This window comes from Gopherus flavomarginatus, chromosome 3, assembly GCF_025201925.1.
Source record: "Gopherus flavomarginatus isolate rGopFla2 chromosome 3, rGopFla2.mat.asm, whole genome shotgun sequence".
Classification (NCBI taxonomy): Eukaryota; Metazoa; Chordata; order Testudines; family Testudinidae; genus Gopherus; species Gopherus flavomarginatus.
This window is the reverse complement of record NC_066619.1, coordinates 100,633,236-100,648,266: the sequence shown is the minus strand read 5'-3', so window position 1 is coordinate 100,648,266 and position 15,031 is coordinate 100,633,236. Positions and strand designations below refer to the sequence as shown.

General features: G+C 46.2%; 2 protein-coding genes across 4 annotated transcripts in view; one reads left to right on the top strand and one right to left on the bottom strand.

Annotated features, from left to right (window-relative positions):
• PRUNE2 (prune homolog 2 with BCH domain) overlaps positions 1 to 15,031 on the top strand; it is a 356,369-nt gene that overhangs the window by 198,999 nt on the left and 142,339 nt on the right. The gene's annotated exons all lie outside the window — the stretch shown is intronic.
• The window catches only part of GCNT1 (glucosaminyl (N-acetyl) transferase 1), a 48,501-nt gene that overhangs the window by 3,111 nt on the left and 30,359 nt on the right, over positions 1 to 15,031 (bottom strand). Inside the window, exon 2 of one of the 2 annotated variants that reach the window (XM_050944204.1) lies at positions 84 to 142. The gene's annotated coding sequence lies outside the window, so the exon portion shown is untranslated. The remainder of the gene's footprint in view (positions 1 to 83; positions 143 to 15,031) is intronic. The other variant, XM_050944205.1, reaches the window with a different exon arrangement.

The following is a 15,031-nucleotide window of genomic DNA, read 5'->3' as shown; positions in this document are numbered from 1 at the left end:
TACTAGGGAAACTATTCACACTTCATTCTCATTTGAAATGCAGCCCACATGCACATTCAGTATTTTACTCTTGTGATACAAACCCTTAAACATACTGAAGAATGAGTAGTGATGGGACCCTGGAGCTTCTTTCAGGAAAGATCTGAAAAAGAGAAGAGGAAAAAAATAATTTAGTGTTACATAGTCATCTAGCTTTCAGAGAGTTCCTGAAGACAGCTCTCTAGTTGACATGGTATTGCTATTTTTGTGGTCTATTTCTGAACAGGTTTTTCAATTGCACTTTTGAAGCTGTCTCAGATCACTCTATGCATAAGACAGCTTACTCAGTTGTTAGAGAGCTTGCTACTGGATAAGCAAGGACTACAAAGTGTTGAGAGAAGTAGAGTGTTGTCAGAAATATAGGAATAGCCCTAACTTCTCTTGATACAACTGCATGGATTTCATATGAAATATCAATATGCTAAGAATAAATGAAAATCTGAGTTTGTTATAAATTCAAAGCACTATGGTATATATCTTTATGTATTCACCTGCAATGTACAGTACATTTTAATGTCCATTAGCCCTTAATTAAAATATCTTAACCTCCACCCATGTGAACATTCTCCATTATGTATTTTTATAGAAAATTTTACTGAAGAGTCCTGTATATAGATGAACAGAGTCTGGAGACATCTGAAGATGTATGACTGCCCAGAAGAGTTTGCCAAGAATCTCTGGAATCTGGATCAACTAAGCAGGTAATAGTTTAAGGAGTGGCACTTTATTTGTATTCACAAATATGCTTGCAAAAAATTAAAATTACATTTGGGCAAAAAAAAAAACCAAACACCTTTGTTTTTCCTTTTCTCTCTACCTCCCCTTTCAAGCTTACATGTAAACAATATTGAGACAGCATGAAAGGGAAAAATAATGCAAAAATCAATAAATAAGACAGTGGAGGCCTATAAACAATTATGTTGCATCTAATGTACTAAATAGCCACTTCTACTTTTAAATACATCATTTAATTAACTCTAAAGAACATTCAGGTTTTAGCTTCGAGCACCTTATTTCAGGGGTTCTCAAACTTCACTGCACTTCATTCAGGTGCGGGAGCCCAAGCCAAAGCCCAAGGGTCAGGGGACTGTAGCCTGAGCCCCACCACCCAGGGCTGATGACTTCGGGCTTCGGCAGGGCCGATGCAACCCATTGCTAACATTTGTGGGGCGGTGACCGGATCCTCAGCCGTCCTGGTTGTCAGTGGTATTTTGGGGGTGCCATTTCAGGGGCAGGACCTTCCGCCGCCTAGGGCGCCAAAAAAGCTGGTGGCACTCCTGGGCTTCAGCCCTGCACAGTGGGACATGGGCTTCAGCTTCGGCCCTGGGTGGGGCTTAGACTTTGGCCCCAGGCCCCAGCAACTCTACCACCAGCCCTGGCGACCCCATTAAAATGGGGTTGTGACCCACTTTGGGATCCCAACCCACAGTTTCAGAACCACTGCTTTATTTAATAGGAAGAAAAATGCTCAACGTATATGGAGAGATGGTGATGGGAGTCCATAATTTTCAGTGAGAATACATGCCAATATTTCAATCTAGAAACTAAAGCATTAAAACTTTTTACTAACTACTATTCGAGAGCATTCTGGAAGACAACCAAATTTATACATAGTCATGTTTACACTTGCAAAATCAGTAGAAATGTAAGTATTGCTAATAAAGCTGGTTAAAAAAAACACATTCTGCAAAAAAAATATTAGAACAACTTTTGTTCCATGAAAAATTTTTTATTAAAGTTTTTCTATAAAGCAAAGAGGGCCAAGAGTTTTGTTGGTATCTGTCTTCCTTCCCCTCTGCCACCCCAATTCTTAGTGGAAGGAAAGTGCAGGAGGAAGAAAAGAGAAAACAAAAGCTTTTCATGCAAATTTTAAAAATTTCCATTTTATTGCCAAGCTGTTTTTTGAAAAACAATTACTGCCAGTTCCAAATTACCTTCTAACAATTTGGTTTTGAATTTTAAAACAGATCAATGATCAAGGCTTGAGATTTCCATAACCCAAGAACTGCATTAAGCCTGTTTTTCTGTAACCTGCCAGTACAAATTTTTACTAAGTCTGCTAAAATTTTAACTTCTAATTTATGATTCTCAAACTGTGGCTTCTAAGCTTACTTGGTGATTGATGCCTGTCAGTCTTCATTTGGGGATGCTTACTAGTTGCAGCCCAGATCATGATTCTCAGAAGCAGTCTTGATCCTCTCCCTTGCCCCCCGCCCCCCCAAAAAAGATGTATTCTGGGCAGTTTCTTCAATGTATAGTCAAAAATGTTAAATTAGCAGCATGTGACAACAAAACTAGAGAGTTAGCAAATCTACATGACAGCAGACTCACACTGCAAGTGACACTGAGAAATTAAAGTAGTGGTAGCTCCAGGCAGCAAGAGAAGTTTCATTCTGCATCAACAGAGAGGAAATAGACAACAGTCAGGTAGAGCACTGGAGTGGAAGGAATAACCAAGTAAAATTTGCTCTTATTAGAGCGCTTTTATGTAGCCAAAAAACAAAATGTTTGAGGGACCAATGCAATTCTCCATGCTGACTACTAGGATTCCATCATCCTCCAAACTAAATGAATTGTACAACAATTCATTAGTCCCACTACATTTGCAGTTTTGAGTGTTTATATAAAATTGTAAAGGAAATAAGTGCTCTGCATCAGACCTTCCTTCATGGTAGTAGAACGATATGGAATTGGACTAGAAATAGCTCACTCCAACTACATATACACACTTATACTGTGTCCTCTGAAGTTAGACAGCAGTAGTTTCATACTCTTATTTCAGTAACTCATGTGACACACATCAGTGCCTCCTCAGGGTATGGCTACATTTGGAATTTCGGAGCGCTGCCGCGGCAGCGCTTTGAAGTGTGAGTGTAGTCAGAGCGGCAGAGCTGGGAGAGAGCTCTCCCAGCGCTGCATGTAAACCACATCCGTTACGGGTGTAGCGTGCAGCGCTGGGAGCCGCGCTCCCAGCGCAGCTGCCCTGATTACACTGACGCTTTACAGCGCTGTATCTTGCAGCACTCAGGGGGGTTTTTTCACACCCCAGTTGCAGCGCTGTAAAGTGTGAGTGTAGCCAAGCCCTCAGATGTGCAACCATCTATATAACAGTTAAAATAGTTTTCAGCAAACTCACAAAACTAGCTATGAACTCTATTCTGCAGTAGGGAAATTAAACAAGATGGTGACTCTTTTGTTCAGTTTCCACCTAGTATCTATAGTAGCTTTTCATAAAGCAAAAGGCTGGATTTATAAAACAGGAAAAATAAAGTCTACAGCTCTTCATTACACTGGTGGTGTGACACAGCTGTTCTACTCATCCACAAGGGTCTCCACACTTGTACATAGTTGTGTGAAGTAAGATTACAAAGGAGATTTCCCATCTTCCTAAAGAGGGTGGGAGGAGGGAAGGTGAAGGGAAGTAGTAGTTTTAACCCACAAAACTGCTATCAATCATTCCCATAACATTAAAGCCCTTTACATCAGTTTCTTAGGGCAGATCTACACTTAAAATACTGCAGCAGTGCAGCTACACTGATGTAGTGCTTCAGTGAAGATGCTACTCTGCCGACAGGAGAGCTTCTCCCATCGGCATATTAACCTACCTCTATGAGAGGCAGTAGCTCCGAGAGAAGATAGCACTATGTCAACGGGCAGTTACAGCTACCTAGCCCCTAGTGTAACTTCCTCACTCAGGGACATGGATTTTTTACATGCCTGAGCGACTTAGTTATACGGATATAAATTTATAGTGTAGAGCTGGCATCTTTTCTTCCTCTTTTGTTCAAGGTACTTTTCTACAGAATGTTTCCCAGGATCCATTACTGCTTATCACAAGTTTCTGCACAAGGGTTCTATATGGTTCCCTTTATAGAATGAAGGCAATCAGAGAAATAAGACTGCCTTCTCCACCCAGTGAAGCCCAAAGATCTCAAATCTCTACTACTTTGCACTTGTGCAGTCATTCACATGAGTATAAAGAGGTGTGAAACTCTATCATTCTAATTAACATATAGAGTGTCAAGTGTCCCTATAGGGTTTGTAGCAATGTAGCCTGTTGTTTCTGATCAGCTCTTCCCAAATATTCTCATAGTGCAGTATAGGTTTTGATATAGTCTCATCTCTGGTCCAACTAACAGCAATATAGCTAAAATGTAACCTATGGGGAATATATTTAAAGGAAGAGCTTAAGGGCTTGTCTACACTGGCACTTTACAGTGCTACAACTTTCTTGCTCTGAGGTGTGAAAAAACACCCGAGTGCAATAGCGTAGCTAGCAGGGTGCAGGGGAAGCAGCCGCTTTCCCTCAGCACATTTTTCAAAAGTGGCACCTGAGCGGGATGTCTGGGAGCTGCCAGAGCTCTGGGTCCCTGCACAGTGTGGCTCGGCTCAGCTCAGCGCGGCTCGGCTCAGCTCAGCAGCAGGAATGGGGAAGCTGCTGTGGCGGCAGCTCAAGACATTCCGGCACTAGGCAGAGTGCTGGCGGCTTCGCTGCATGGAGGGGCTGCAGCGGGGCACCCAGCTCCGAGCGCGGGAGAAGAAAGTGAGGGATGGGAGGAGGCACTGCTGCTGCCCGGGCGCAGGTGCTGCTGCTGCTCCAGCTCTCCGGGTGGTGGGGTGCAAAGTGCCTCCTGAGCAGCACCACCTGCAGGGGGATGTACCGGCTGCTTCGCAGGTGCAGGGGCCAGCAGTAGTGAGGGCTGCAGCGACCACTGTGGTGGGTGGGTGAGGGAGCGCAGGCTCCAGCCTCCTCTCCCTCTCCCCAGCAGCACTAATGTGCGCACACGGGTGGAGGTGTGCAAGCGGTGAGCCTCCCTCCCAGCTCCTCTCCACGGGCGCAGCCAGAGCCACGCTGTTGCAGGACTCCAGTGCAGCCGCCCGCTGCCATGTGGGGCAAACGCGTCCTGCACGACTGCTGTGGGAAGCCTGGCCGCAAACAGGGGATTAGCTGCAGCTGCCTCCCTCTCCTCCCCATTCCCGCTCTCCCTCCAGCGTTGGATGGCCAGAGCACGGGCACCTCAAGGTAAAGATGCACTTAGGTGTTGTTTGCTGCCCTTGTAAATGGATGGCATGTGAGATGCTGTATTCTGCCCCTGGCAAGTGGGCAGGGCTTGGTCTCTGTTCCTTGTGGGGAACCGGCTCCTAAGTTGCGCCTGACTCAGCGGGAACCAGCAGGAACTGGGCGCCCTGGCGCTGTGGGGAAGGAGGAGGTAGCTCAGAGGCACCTGGTCAGCCAGGTAAATGCGGACACAATGAGCAGGGTGTCTGGAACGGGGGGCACAGCATGGCCAGAGTAGGAGCCAAGGGTGGGGGGGGGGGGTGCCTTTTATTAATGTTTGCTTCCCTTGCACTTAGAACCTGGCTACGCCACTGCCTGAGCACAGCAAGTTTCAGTGTTGTAAAGTGTCAGTGTAGACAGTGCACCAGCGCTGGGAGCCAGGCTCTCAGCGCTGGAAGCTACGCCCCTCATGGAGGTGTCTCTCTCCCAGCGCTCTGCAGCGGCAGTGCTTTAAGGTTGCCGGTGTAGACTAGCTCTAAGGTAAAGATCAGAATGTTATGAAGAGTAAATTCAGAGAAGGAAACATGTTCTATTACTTCACAGGCCTGGTTTACAAATGTGCTAGAGCAGGAGTCGGCAACCTTTCAGAAGTGCTGTGCCGAGTCTTCATTTATTCACTCTAATTTAAGGTTTCGCGTGCCGGTAATACATTTTAACAAGGTCTCTTTCTATAAGTCTATAATATATAACTAAACTATTGTTGTATGTAAAGTAAATAAGGTTTTAAAAAATGTTTAAGAAGCTTCATTTAAAATTAAATTAAAATGCAGAGGCCCCAGACCGGTGGCCAGGACCAGGGCTGTGAGAGTGCCACTGAAAAAACGGCTCACGTGCCGCCTTCGGCATACGTGCCATAGGTTGCCTACCCCTGTGCTAGAGCATCGAAAGGAAGCAGATTACTAAAAAAAAAAACTAACAGCCACTCATTTGATTCTGGGAGAAATATTCTGATGCAACACTTACTGAATTTCATTGCAACAGAAAGGGGACACTGTAGATTGAAAGTGGAAAGTTAATGTTGCTGGGGCATTCAATTCCCCCTCCCCTCTATTCATCCCCCCCAAAAATAAACTTGTTGAAAGCAGGGGTGTATGTGTGGGAGAGACTACTCTATCAAATAATCTGAGAGAACTCTGGAAGCAGCCAGGGGAATATAAAAGCTTTTGGCAAAGGATTTTGCTAGGACCCTAAGGACCAATCTAGTACCAGCTGGTTGAAGCGTGACCAAGGAAGTTCTCATATTTAGGCGAGAACAAATTCTGGTCAGAATCTCTGCCACACTAACTAGGGAAGAGGGATCAAGACATTTGTTGAGGAACAGGACACATTTCAGGGCAAAGAGAGAACATGTACTATACTGCAGGATTAGGACAAGGGCAACTACATAGTAGGAATATAAGGCTATGGCTAAACTACAGAGATTTGATGACAAAAATTATGCCACTAATTAATTAAAGTGCTGTTGCATGTCCACACTGTGGTCCTGGTGTCAGCACGTTTTTGTAGCAACTCCACAACTTTCATAGGTTTCAAGGAGCCTTACTGCCTCCGCCTTTCTCTCACGACTGTAGTTTGGCAACAAAAAAGGTAGCGTTTTTATTTTTCTCTTTTTTTAAAAAACCATGAGCTAGTACATTGGTGGGCAGGATCAACAACTTAGTATTTAAAGTTGTCCTCAAAAACTTAAGCAATGCATATAGAAGGCCGGTTCCAGGGTTTTTGCCTCCCCAAGCAGCAAAATAAAAATAAAAAAAAGGCGTGATCGGCGGCAGCTCCACCCTGCCACTTTCTTCTTCGGTGGCAGGTCCTTCTGTCTGAGAGGGACCCGCTGTGGAATTGCTGCCGAAGAGACCAACGTGCTGCCCCTTCCCCTTGGCCGCTCCAAGCACCTGCTTGCTGAGCTCGTGCCTGGAGCCAGCCTTGTGCATATACTTCTTTCATATAGCTTAAGAATATGAATATTCAGGGCTTAATTTGTGCTGGGGTTTGGCAGTTCATAGCCCCAGCAACTCTGGCCTCCTGGCCAGCAGCCACTGCTCTCTGGCTGCCCAGCTCTGAAGGTAGCACCACCACCACCAGCAGTGCAGAAGGAAGGATGCAATACACCATAGCATGCCACTCTTACTTTTGTCCAACCTGAAGTGTTCTGTGAACAGGGCTGGCGCTAACATTTTTGCTGCCCCAAGCGAAAACAAAGAGCACTGCCCCCCCGAGCGTCACATCGCCCCGTCCCCTCTGACGTCACACCGCGCCACCCAAGTCGCCTGCCCCCACTGACTGCCGCGCTGCCCAAGTCCCCCCTCCCCCAGCATGGCGCCACGCCTCCCAAGCCCTGCCTCCCCCCAGCATGGCACCCGGCCAAACCAAAACCAAAAAACAAAAACAAACCCGGAGTGCCGCCTTGCCCCAAGGTGCTGCCCAAGCACGTGCTTGGTAGGCTGGTGTCTGGAGCCGGCCCTGTCTGTGAAAACATCCCAGGTTAGAAAAAATTCTGATGGATCCTATTCTGTTTTTTCAGGTGGCCTGCTGGGGACCAGGGCTGTTAGGGTATCTAGCTTCGGGGCACCCCTGCAGCTCAGGAACCTCAGGCTCCTTGCTGCAGGGCTGGGAGCCTGCAAGTCCTGGGAGCTCTCAGAGCCTCTCAGCTACCTGACACAGAGCCAGGAGCCTTGGAAAGCCCACCCCAAACTTCCCAAATCTACAATTCCAGGGCAGCCCTACCACGCAGGCTGGCCAGAGAGATCAAGGTTTCTAGACTCTTCAGCCAGCTTGCTCCTGGGACTGGCCAAATCCTGCAGCCCAGTGAACCATCTGGCTCAGGAGTCCACGGGTCCCAGGCCTGGGGCAGCACACATGGCAACATAGAAGACCTGGCAACTGTGGAGTGAAATTAACATAATTCTTTTTAGTTTTATGGAGCCCACCACTGACCAGCAGTCACGAAACTGACAAGAATGTCAATTTGACTCAGCAGCTGCCCAGTCTGGCAGCATTGTGTGTTTTGGCAACATATTGGTGCCTGTGTTTCAGGCTGGTTCTCCTGAATGACCACCCCCATCTTGAGAGAGTGTTGCTTTTTAAACCTACCAGAGTTCTTTCTTGCATTCCTGGGATTTTTTCCTATCCTGGCATGGTCTCTTAGCCCTCAAGTGCTTACTGAGAAGTGGTTTCTCTTGATCTGTTCTTTCCCTTCCTGCTTGATTTCTGCCCTGAGACTATCAAGGTAAACCAATATATTCATACAACAAAAATAGGCAGGTGAACATAAATTACAGAGCAGCTCCAAATCTAAATCCACCTTTTTCCCCCAACAATTTCTTAGACTTTATGTATAAGCTTGGTTATTGCAATTAATAACCCCCACAAAAAAGGCAGTGGCTTGGATTAAAACACTAAATACAAGGACGATGAATTTTTAGAGTAGTAGCCGTGTTAGTTTGTATCTGCAAAAAGAATAGGAGTACTTGTGGCACCTTAGAGACTAAAATTTATTGTAGCATAAGCATAAGGATGATGAAGTTTGTTCACAATACCTGTTTGTGGCAGTTAATCCTAAATAGATTTTGCAAATTAGATCTACATTGATAACTGCTTTAAAAGAAGACCAAAACAGTATAAAAGCAAAAAGACAAGAAGAGTCTGACTCTCTAGAAAGCATTTTCTTTCAACAGAGTGGAAATGCAAGATAACGTTTGAAGTCTTCAATGATAGTTTAAAATTGAAAAGGATGTGGTAGAGAGCTTCCCCCCTCCTCCCCTTTTGGAGAACTATTTAAAGTTCTTAACCCATTTCAATCAATCAAGTGTTGGTAAGAAATGGAAAAATTCAGTAGTTACAGACATAATCTATTGAATTTTGGAGCTCTTTTGGGGGCTGGCCCAAGACTTTGGAATGAAGATTCATAGGAAAGAACCACCATCACTAAACCTTTCCACCTTCCACAATAAGTGCAAGTGCAAGACATTTCTTTGACCTTGTCTTTGCTAAGATATATTTAAAAACACATGTTGCTGTATCTTAGCAAAGACAAGGTCAAAGAAATGTCTTGCACTTACATTTATTGTGGAAGAGCTCTCCCAGCGCTGCATGTAAACCACATCCTCTACGGGTGTGCCCAGCACTGATTACACCGAGGCTTTACAGTGCTGTATCTTGCAGCGCTCGGGGGGGTGTTTTTTCACACCCCTGAGCGCTAAAGTTGCAGCGCTGTAAAGTGCCAGTGTAGCCAAAGCCTATGTTGATGAACACTGTGTAAGAACCCATATAAAATACTCAAATGCCTTTAAGGTAATGGGGCTAAACTGAAGTGGTTACTGGGTCAGGGGCCGCACCACGCAGCTTCTGGAAGCAGCTGCATGGCCCCACTCCGGTGCTCTAGTGGGTTGGGGGCCGCTCCACATGTAGAAGCCAGAGAAGGGACATGCCACTGTTTCCCGGAGCCACCTGAGGTAAGTGTGGCTCAGAGCCTGCACCCGAGCCTCTCTGCACACCCCAACCACTTGCCCCAGCCGATCCCCTTCCTGCCCTCCAAACCCTTCAGTTTCAGCCAAGAGCACCCTCTTACACCCCAAAATCCTCATGCCTAGCCCCCACCAGAGCCCACATCCCCAACCAGAGCCCTCACCCCATTCCACACCAACTCCAATTTTGTGAGCATTCATGGCCTGCCATACAATTTCTATTCCCTGATGTGGCCCTCGGGCCAAAAAGTTTGCCCAGCCCTGGTTTAGAGCCTTTCATAATGCCTCCCACTTCAAGTCTCTCTCCTGCTAGTAACCACTTTTCAGAAGATTGTCGCCTCCAGCACAAGACACAAGAATGTCAGCTGTAACTGAAGACTTAATACAGGTTTGCAATTTATTCATGGTGACTGTGTAGATTTCTGGGCTCAGGCTAGAGCCCAAGGTATGGGACACCCCACCCTACACTCTAGCCTAGGCTCTAAGACCCTGGGGGGAAGGGGAGCAGAGCAAGCCCAGAAGTCCACACAGCAATGAAATAGCCCGGAGCCCAAGTCAGCTGGTTATGGGCCAACCGTGCGTGTCTATCTAGCTGCGCAACAAACAAAAGTAGTTTGCTATTACACTGAGGAAGCTGATACCAAGAAGGAAAACGAGCTAAAGACAGACTATGAGTCTGGTGTGGAAGTTGGCAATGGGAAGAGAGGAAGAAGAGGGGCGGGGGGGGGGAGGGGGAGGAAGGGAAGGAACATGTTTTTATTTTATTTTTTAAAGATGTTTTTAGCAATCGTCTCACATATAAAAACTTGTCTACTGAGAACAATAGGTCAAATCCACTATTGCTTAGTCCACTTAGACTACACCAGTTGTAGTGTAACAGTGGAAACCTTGATTTTTTGTTTTGTTTTGTTTAAAGCCTAAGTATAAGTCCACATTTAAGCATCTAAGTGGACTCATTTTCCAGAGTGCTGAACACACAGCATTGTCCACTGACATCAGCATTTTTCTCCCTGCCCCTCCCCTGCTCCTTTCTGGGACCTTCCTTATTTAACTCGTTTTCTTTTAGAGAGCAGATGCTGCAGTATTTCATGAGAGGCCATCCCGTGACCCTTTTTGCTTACACTCCATTTCCAAAACGATCCTTCTGCAGAGTTCTGACACTTATGTTGTCAGTGGCAGCTGCTGAATATCTAACTTTTAGGGAGAAGGGGGAGAAATCAGGCCAACTATTTCCATGCGTGGAGGAATAGCTCAGTGGTTTGAGCATTAGCCTCTTAAGCCCAGGGTTGTGAGTTCAATCCTTGACGGGGTCATTTGGGGAACTAGGGTAAAAGTCTGGGGATTGGTCCTGCTTTGAGCAGGGGGTTGGACTAGATGATTTCCTGAGGTCCCTTCCAACCCTGATATTCTATGATTCTAATGTCTGAATATGGACATAAGAGCTTTGCTTTAAGCAACCATTTTTAAAAAGTTCTGGCTGTATTAGGACATACCCCAACTAGCGCATACAGCCATGTTATTTGAAGACAAACTTATAACTGATTCTTAAAGACAATTTCAGAATATAGTGAATTTTTGTAGACAAGTCCCAAATTATATTCACCAGCTATCCTACTTAAATCCTCAGACATTATGCAGCTAGATTATCCAGAGAATCTTCCTATTTTCATTAGAAATATTTAGCACTCACCACACCACCCACCCTTTGCCCAACTGGCTCAGGTTCTGACACTCACCTCACTAAGTAGCAACTTGCTCACTGAGTAGCCCTACTGAAGTCAATCTTGGTACTTAAGATATTCAGTAGAACTACTCGAAAAAAAAAAAAAAAAAAAGACAGTAGTTTCCTTTAGTGCAGGTGGGGCCAGGGGACCACCTTCTCTTACTCACTTAGGGCAAGTGTACATTACACTACCATCATTACAACACTGGAGGCAAAAAGCATTCCACCCATTTCCCACAAAGCTCTTCAGTTTTGTCATAATCATCTCTAAAATAGTTCAGATGCCCCCAGTCAAGTAATTCCAGATTACTACTGAGACCTCAAAATCCAGTCAAACACTGAAATAAATTTCTTTACTGAACACATGTACCTTAATGTAGCTTTTTGAAGTTTTACAAATTTGGTTACAATCATTTGGTAGCATTTCATGATTAAAAAGAGGGTTACCCAAATAGATCTTTAGTGTATACCAACACTACTAATTTATGGTCTCAATTGCAGAAGCTCATCTGCACAGTTTGGCCCCACTTAATAAAAAATTATTACATATGAGGCGCTGTTGTAATGAGGTGGCATATTACTTCATTATCTTCATAAGCTATTACAGTACTTGTAGTAGATGAAATATCCGGTAATTAAAAAGAAAAAAATGACTAATTCAAAAGTAAGACAGTGATATTGATCTGGCTTTATTTTTTTTTTTAATTTGGCAAATTCACATATACCAGAAGAATATCCAGGTACCTACATCTAGTAGACTTACAGGGTGGTCTAATTAAAACAATAATGGTATCTCTTATGTAAGAAGTGAATTTAAGGTCTAGAGAAAGTCAACTGAGTATGGATTATTTTTATTTACTACAGAAACCAATAGCTGAAGCCTGTTACAGATTACCCTCAAATCACCATTTCTGCTTAGAAATGTAGAACATGTTTGAAGAGAAGAATTATCAGTTCTTCCAAGATGACTAGAAGAACATGATTTAAGTACAGTGGCATATGACAAGTTTCAGTTGATAGAAAAAGTGATTTATCTGCTCAAGAGCTTCACACCTACTCAGAGCAGGACTTTAGGATGCTATGATAAAAATGCCAGTGGCCAGTCTACAATACCCAGTCTCCCAGGGCTTGGCTACACTGGAGAGTCGCAGCGCTGTAAACCCACCACCAGCGCTGCAACTTACTCACCGTCCACACTTGGAAGGCACATACAGCGCTGCATCTCCCTGGCTGCAGCGCTGGTTGTACTCCTACTCTGCCTCGGGTATAAGGATTGCAGCGCCGGTGATGCAGCGCTGCTCCTTAAGTGTGGCCACCAAAAGCGCGGCCACCAAAAGCGCTGTAATTGGCCTCCGAGGTATTCGGAGGAATCGCAGAATGCCTGTTCAGACACTCTGCTCATCGGTTCACACTCTACTGCCCTGGCCTCAGATGACCCACCCTTTAAGTGCCCTGGGAATTTTAAAAATCCCCTTCCTGTTTGCTCAGCCAGGTGTGGAGTGCAATCAATCAGTGAATCTTTCCAGGTGACCATGCCCCCACGCGCCAAATGAGCCCCAGCATGGAGTAATGGCGAGTTGATGGACCTCATCAGTGTTTGGGGGGAAGAAGCTGCGCTGTCACAGCTGCGCTCCAGCCGTAGGAATTACGATACCTATGGGCAGATATCAAAGGCCATGATGGAAAGGGGCCATGACCAGGACACAGTGCAGTGCAGGGTTAAAGTAAAAGAGCTGCGGAGTGCCTATTGCAAAGCTCGTGAGGGAAACCGCCGCTCAGATGCTGCCCACCACAGCCTGCCGTTTTTACAAGGAGCTGGACGTGATACTTGGGGGTGACCCCACTGCCAATTCAACAACCACGATGGACACTTCAGAGCGGGGAGAGGAGGGGGGAGGTAGAAGGGGGGAAGGAAACAGAGTGAGGGTAGTGGGGTGGGGGGAGACAACCCGGAGTCCCAGGAGGCATGCAGCCAGGAGCTCTTCTCAAGCCAGGAGGAAGGTAGCCAGTCGCAGCAGCTAGAACTTGGAGAAGGAGAAGCAGAGGAGCAGGTTCCCGGTAAGCAGCTTTTATTTTCAGGATGGAAATGTTTCTGGAGAGGAAGGGGGGTTATGGCTGCATGCACGCATGCCTAGATGTGGAACAGCCCATTGAAGTGGTCTATCATGTCGCGGTAATCGGCCTTGGTAATCTCTTCAAAAGTTTCTGCCAGAGCGTGGGCAATGCGCTTGCGCAAGTTTATAGTGAGAGCCACTGTGGTCCTTGTCCCAGTCAGGCTAATGCGTCCGTGCCACTGTGCCGCGAGTGGGGCGGGGGACCATTGCTGCACACAGGCAAGCTGCAGAGGGGCCAGGGCGGAATCTGCATTGCTGCAGAAGACCCTCCTGCTCTTCCCAGGTGACCCGCAGCAGCGAGATATCTTCCAGGATTAACTCCAGTGGAAAATTCTGGGAGTGTGTTCAGTGTAGGTCCCCCTGCAGCAGTTTGCTTTCCCCAACTCAATGAAACCCCAGTACAGCCCTGACCCAATCAGTCCCCCTTCCCAGGTGACCCGCAGCAGCGAGATATCTTCCAGGATTAATTAACTCCTGCACTCATTCCCCATTACTCACTGTTTCTTCGCTGCTGTGTGTTCTCTGTGCTCTGGTTGGTATGTGGAAAGTATGCTAAAGTGAGACTGTAAACTCCTTCACTGTGATTATACACAATGCCGTCTCTCTGTTAAATGTTTCAATTTTTGTCTTTCTAATAACAGTGTCCTTGAATACCCCACTGGCTGGATCAGAGACTGCTGAAAGGCTACAAAACCTGAGAAAGAAGCCACGAAAAAGCAAAGATATGGTGAAAGCAGTTATGAATCAGTCTGCCAGAGAGAGTAAAAAACTCCAGGACTGGAGGGAAAAATGCAGCAGTGGAGGGAAAGAGAAAGCAGGAGAAAGGCAGTAGCTAAGAAGAAAAGCATGAAGCAGCTGATAAGCATCCTGGTGCGCCAAATGGACTGTATCCAGTCACTCATAGCAATGCAGGCAGAGCACTACCGTGCGGCGCCCCCCCACCAGTCCCAAAGCTCTTTCCGTTGTGCCCCAATGTCAGCTCAAAACCCCCTTCTCCAGCATCCAGGTTATTACCACCAGCAGCTGCCCCCAACACCTGTACGTTCACCTACCAGCCCTGAGAACTATGGCCCTTACCCTCTGCACTCAACCCCTATCACCATGCAGCATTTTCATCCTGAAGTGCAGCAGTCATTGCACAGCACTCCAGACAGGACATATTCAAGCCTCTGACTGTATAGTTCACCACCTCACCCCCCTGTCCTTTTAGTTATTTTCTTCTCAATAAATGAATTTGTGGCTTTCAAAACAGTTTTCTTTATTGCAGAAAGTGTAAGATACCGTAGCCCAGGAAAAAAACAGGCACTGCAAATCACTGTAACCACTGCACTTCACTCCCGTGCAAGGCACCAAACATTACTGTTGGCCTTCAGCCTCAAATTCCTCCCTCAAGGCATCCCTAATCCTTGTAGCCCTGTGCTGGGCCTCTCTAGTAGCCCTGCTCTCGGGCTGTGCAAATTCAGCCTCCAGGCGTTGAACCTCGGAGGTCCATTCCTCACTGAATGTTTCACCCTTCCCTTCACAAATATTATGGAGGGTACAGCACGCGGATATAACCGCAGGGACGCTGCTTTCCCCCAAGTCTAGCTTCCCATAAAGAGAACGCCAGCGCCCTTTTAAACGGCCAAAAGCACAC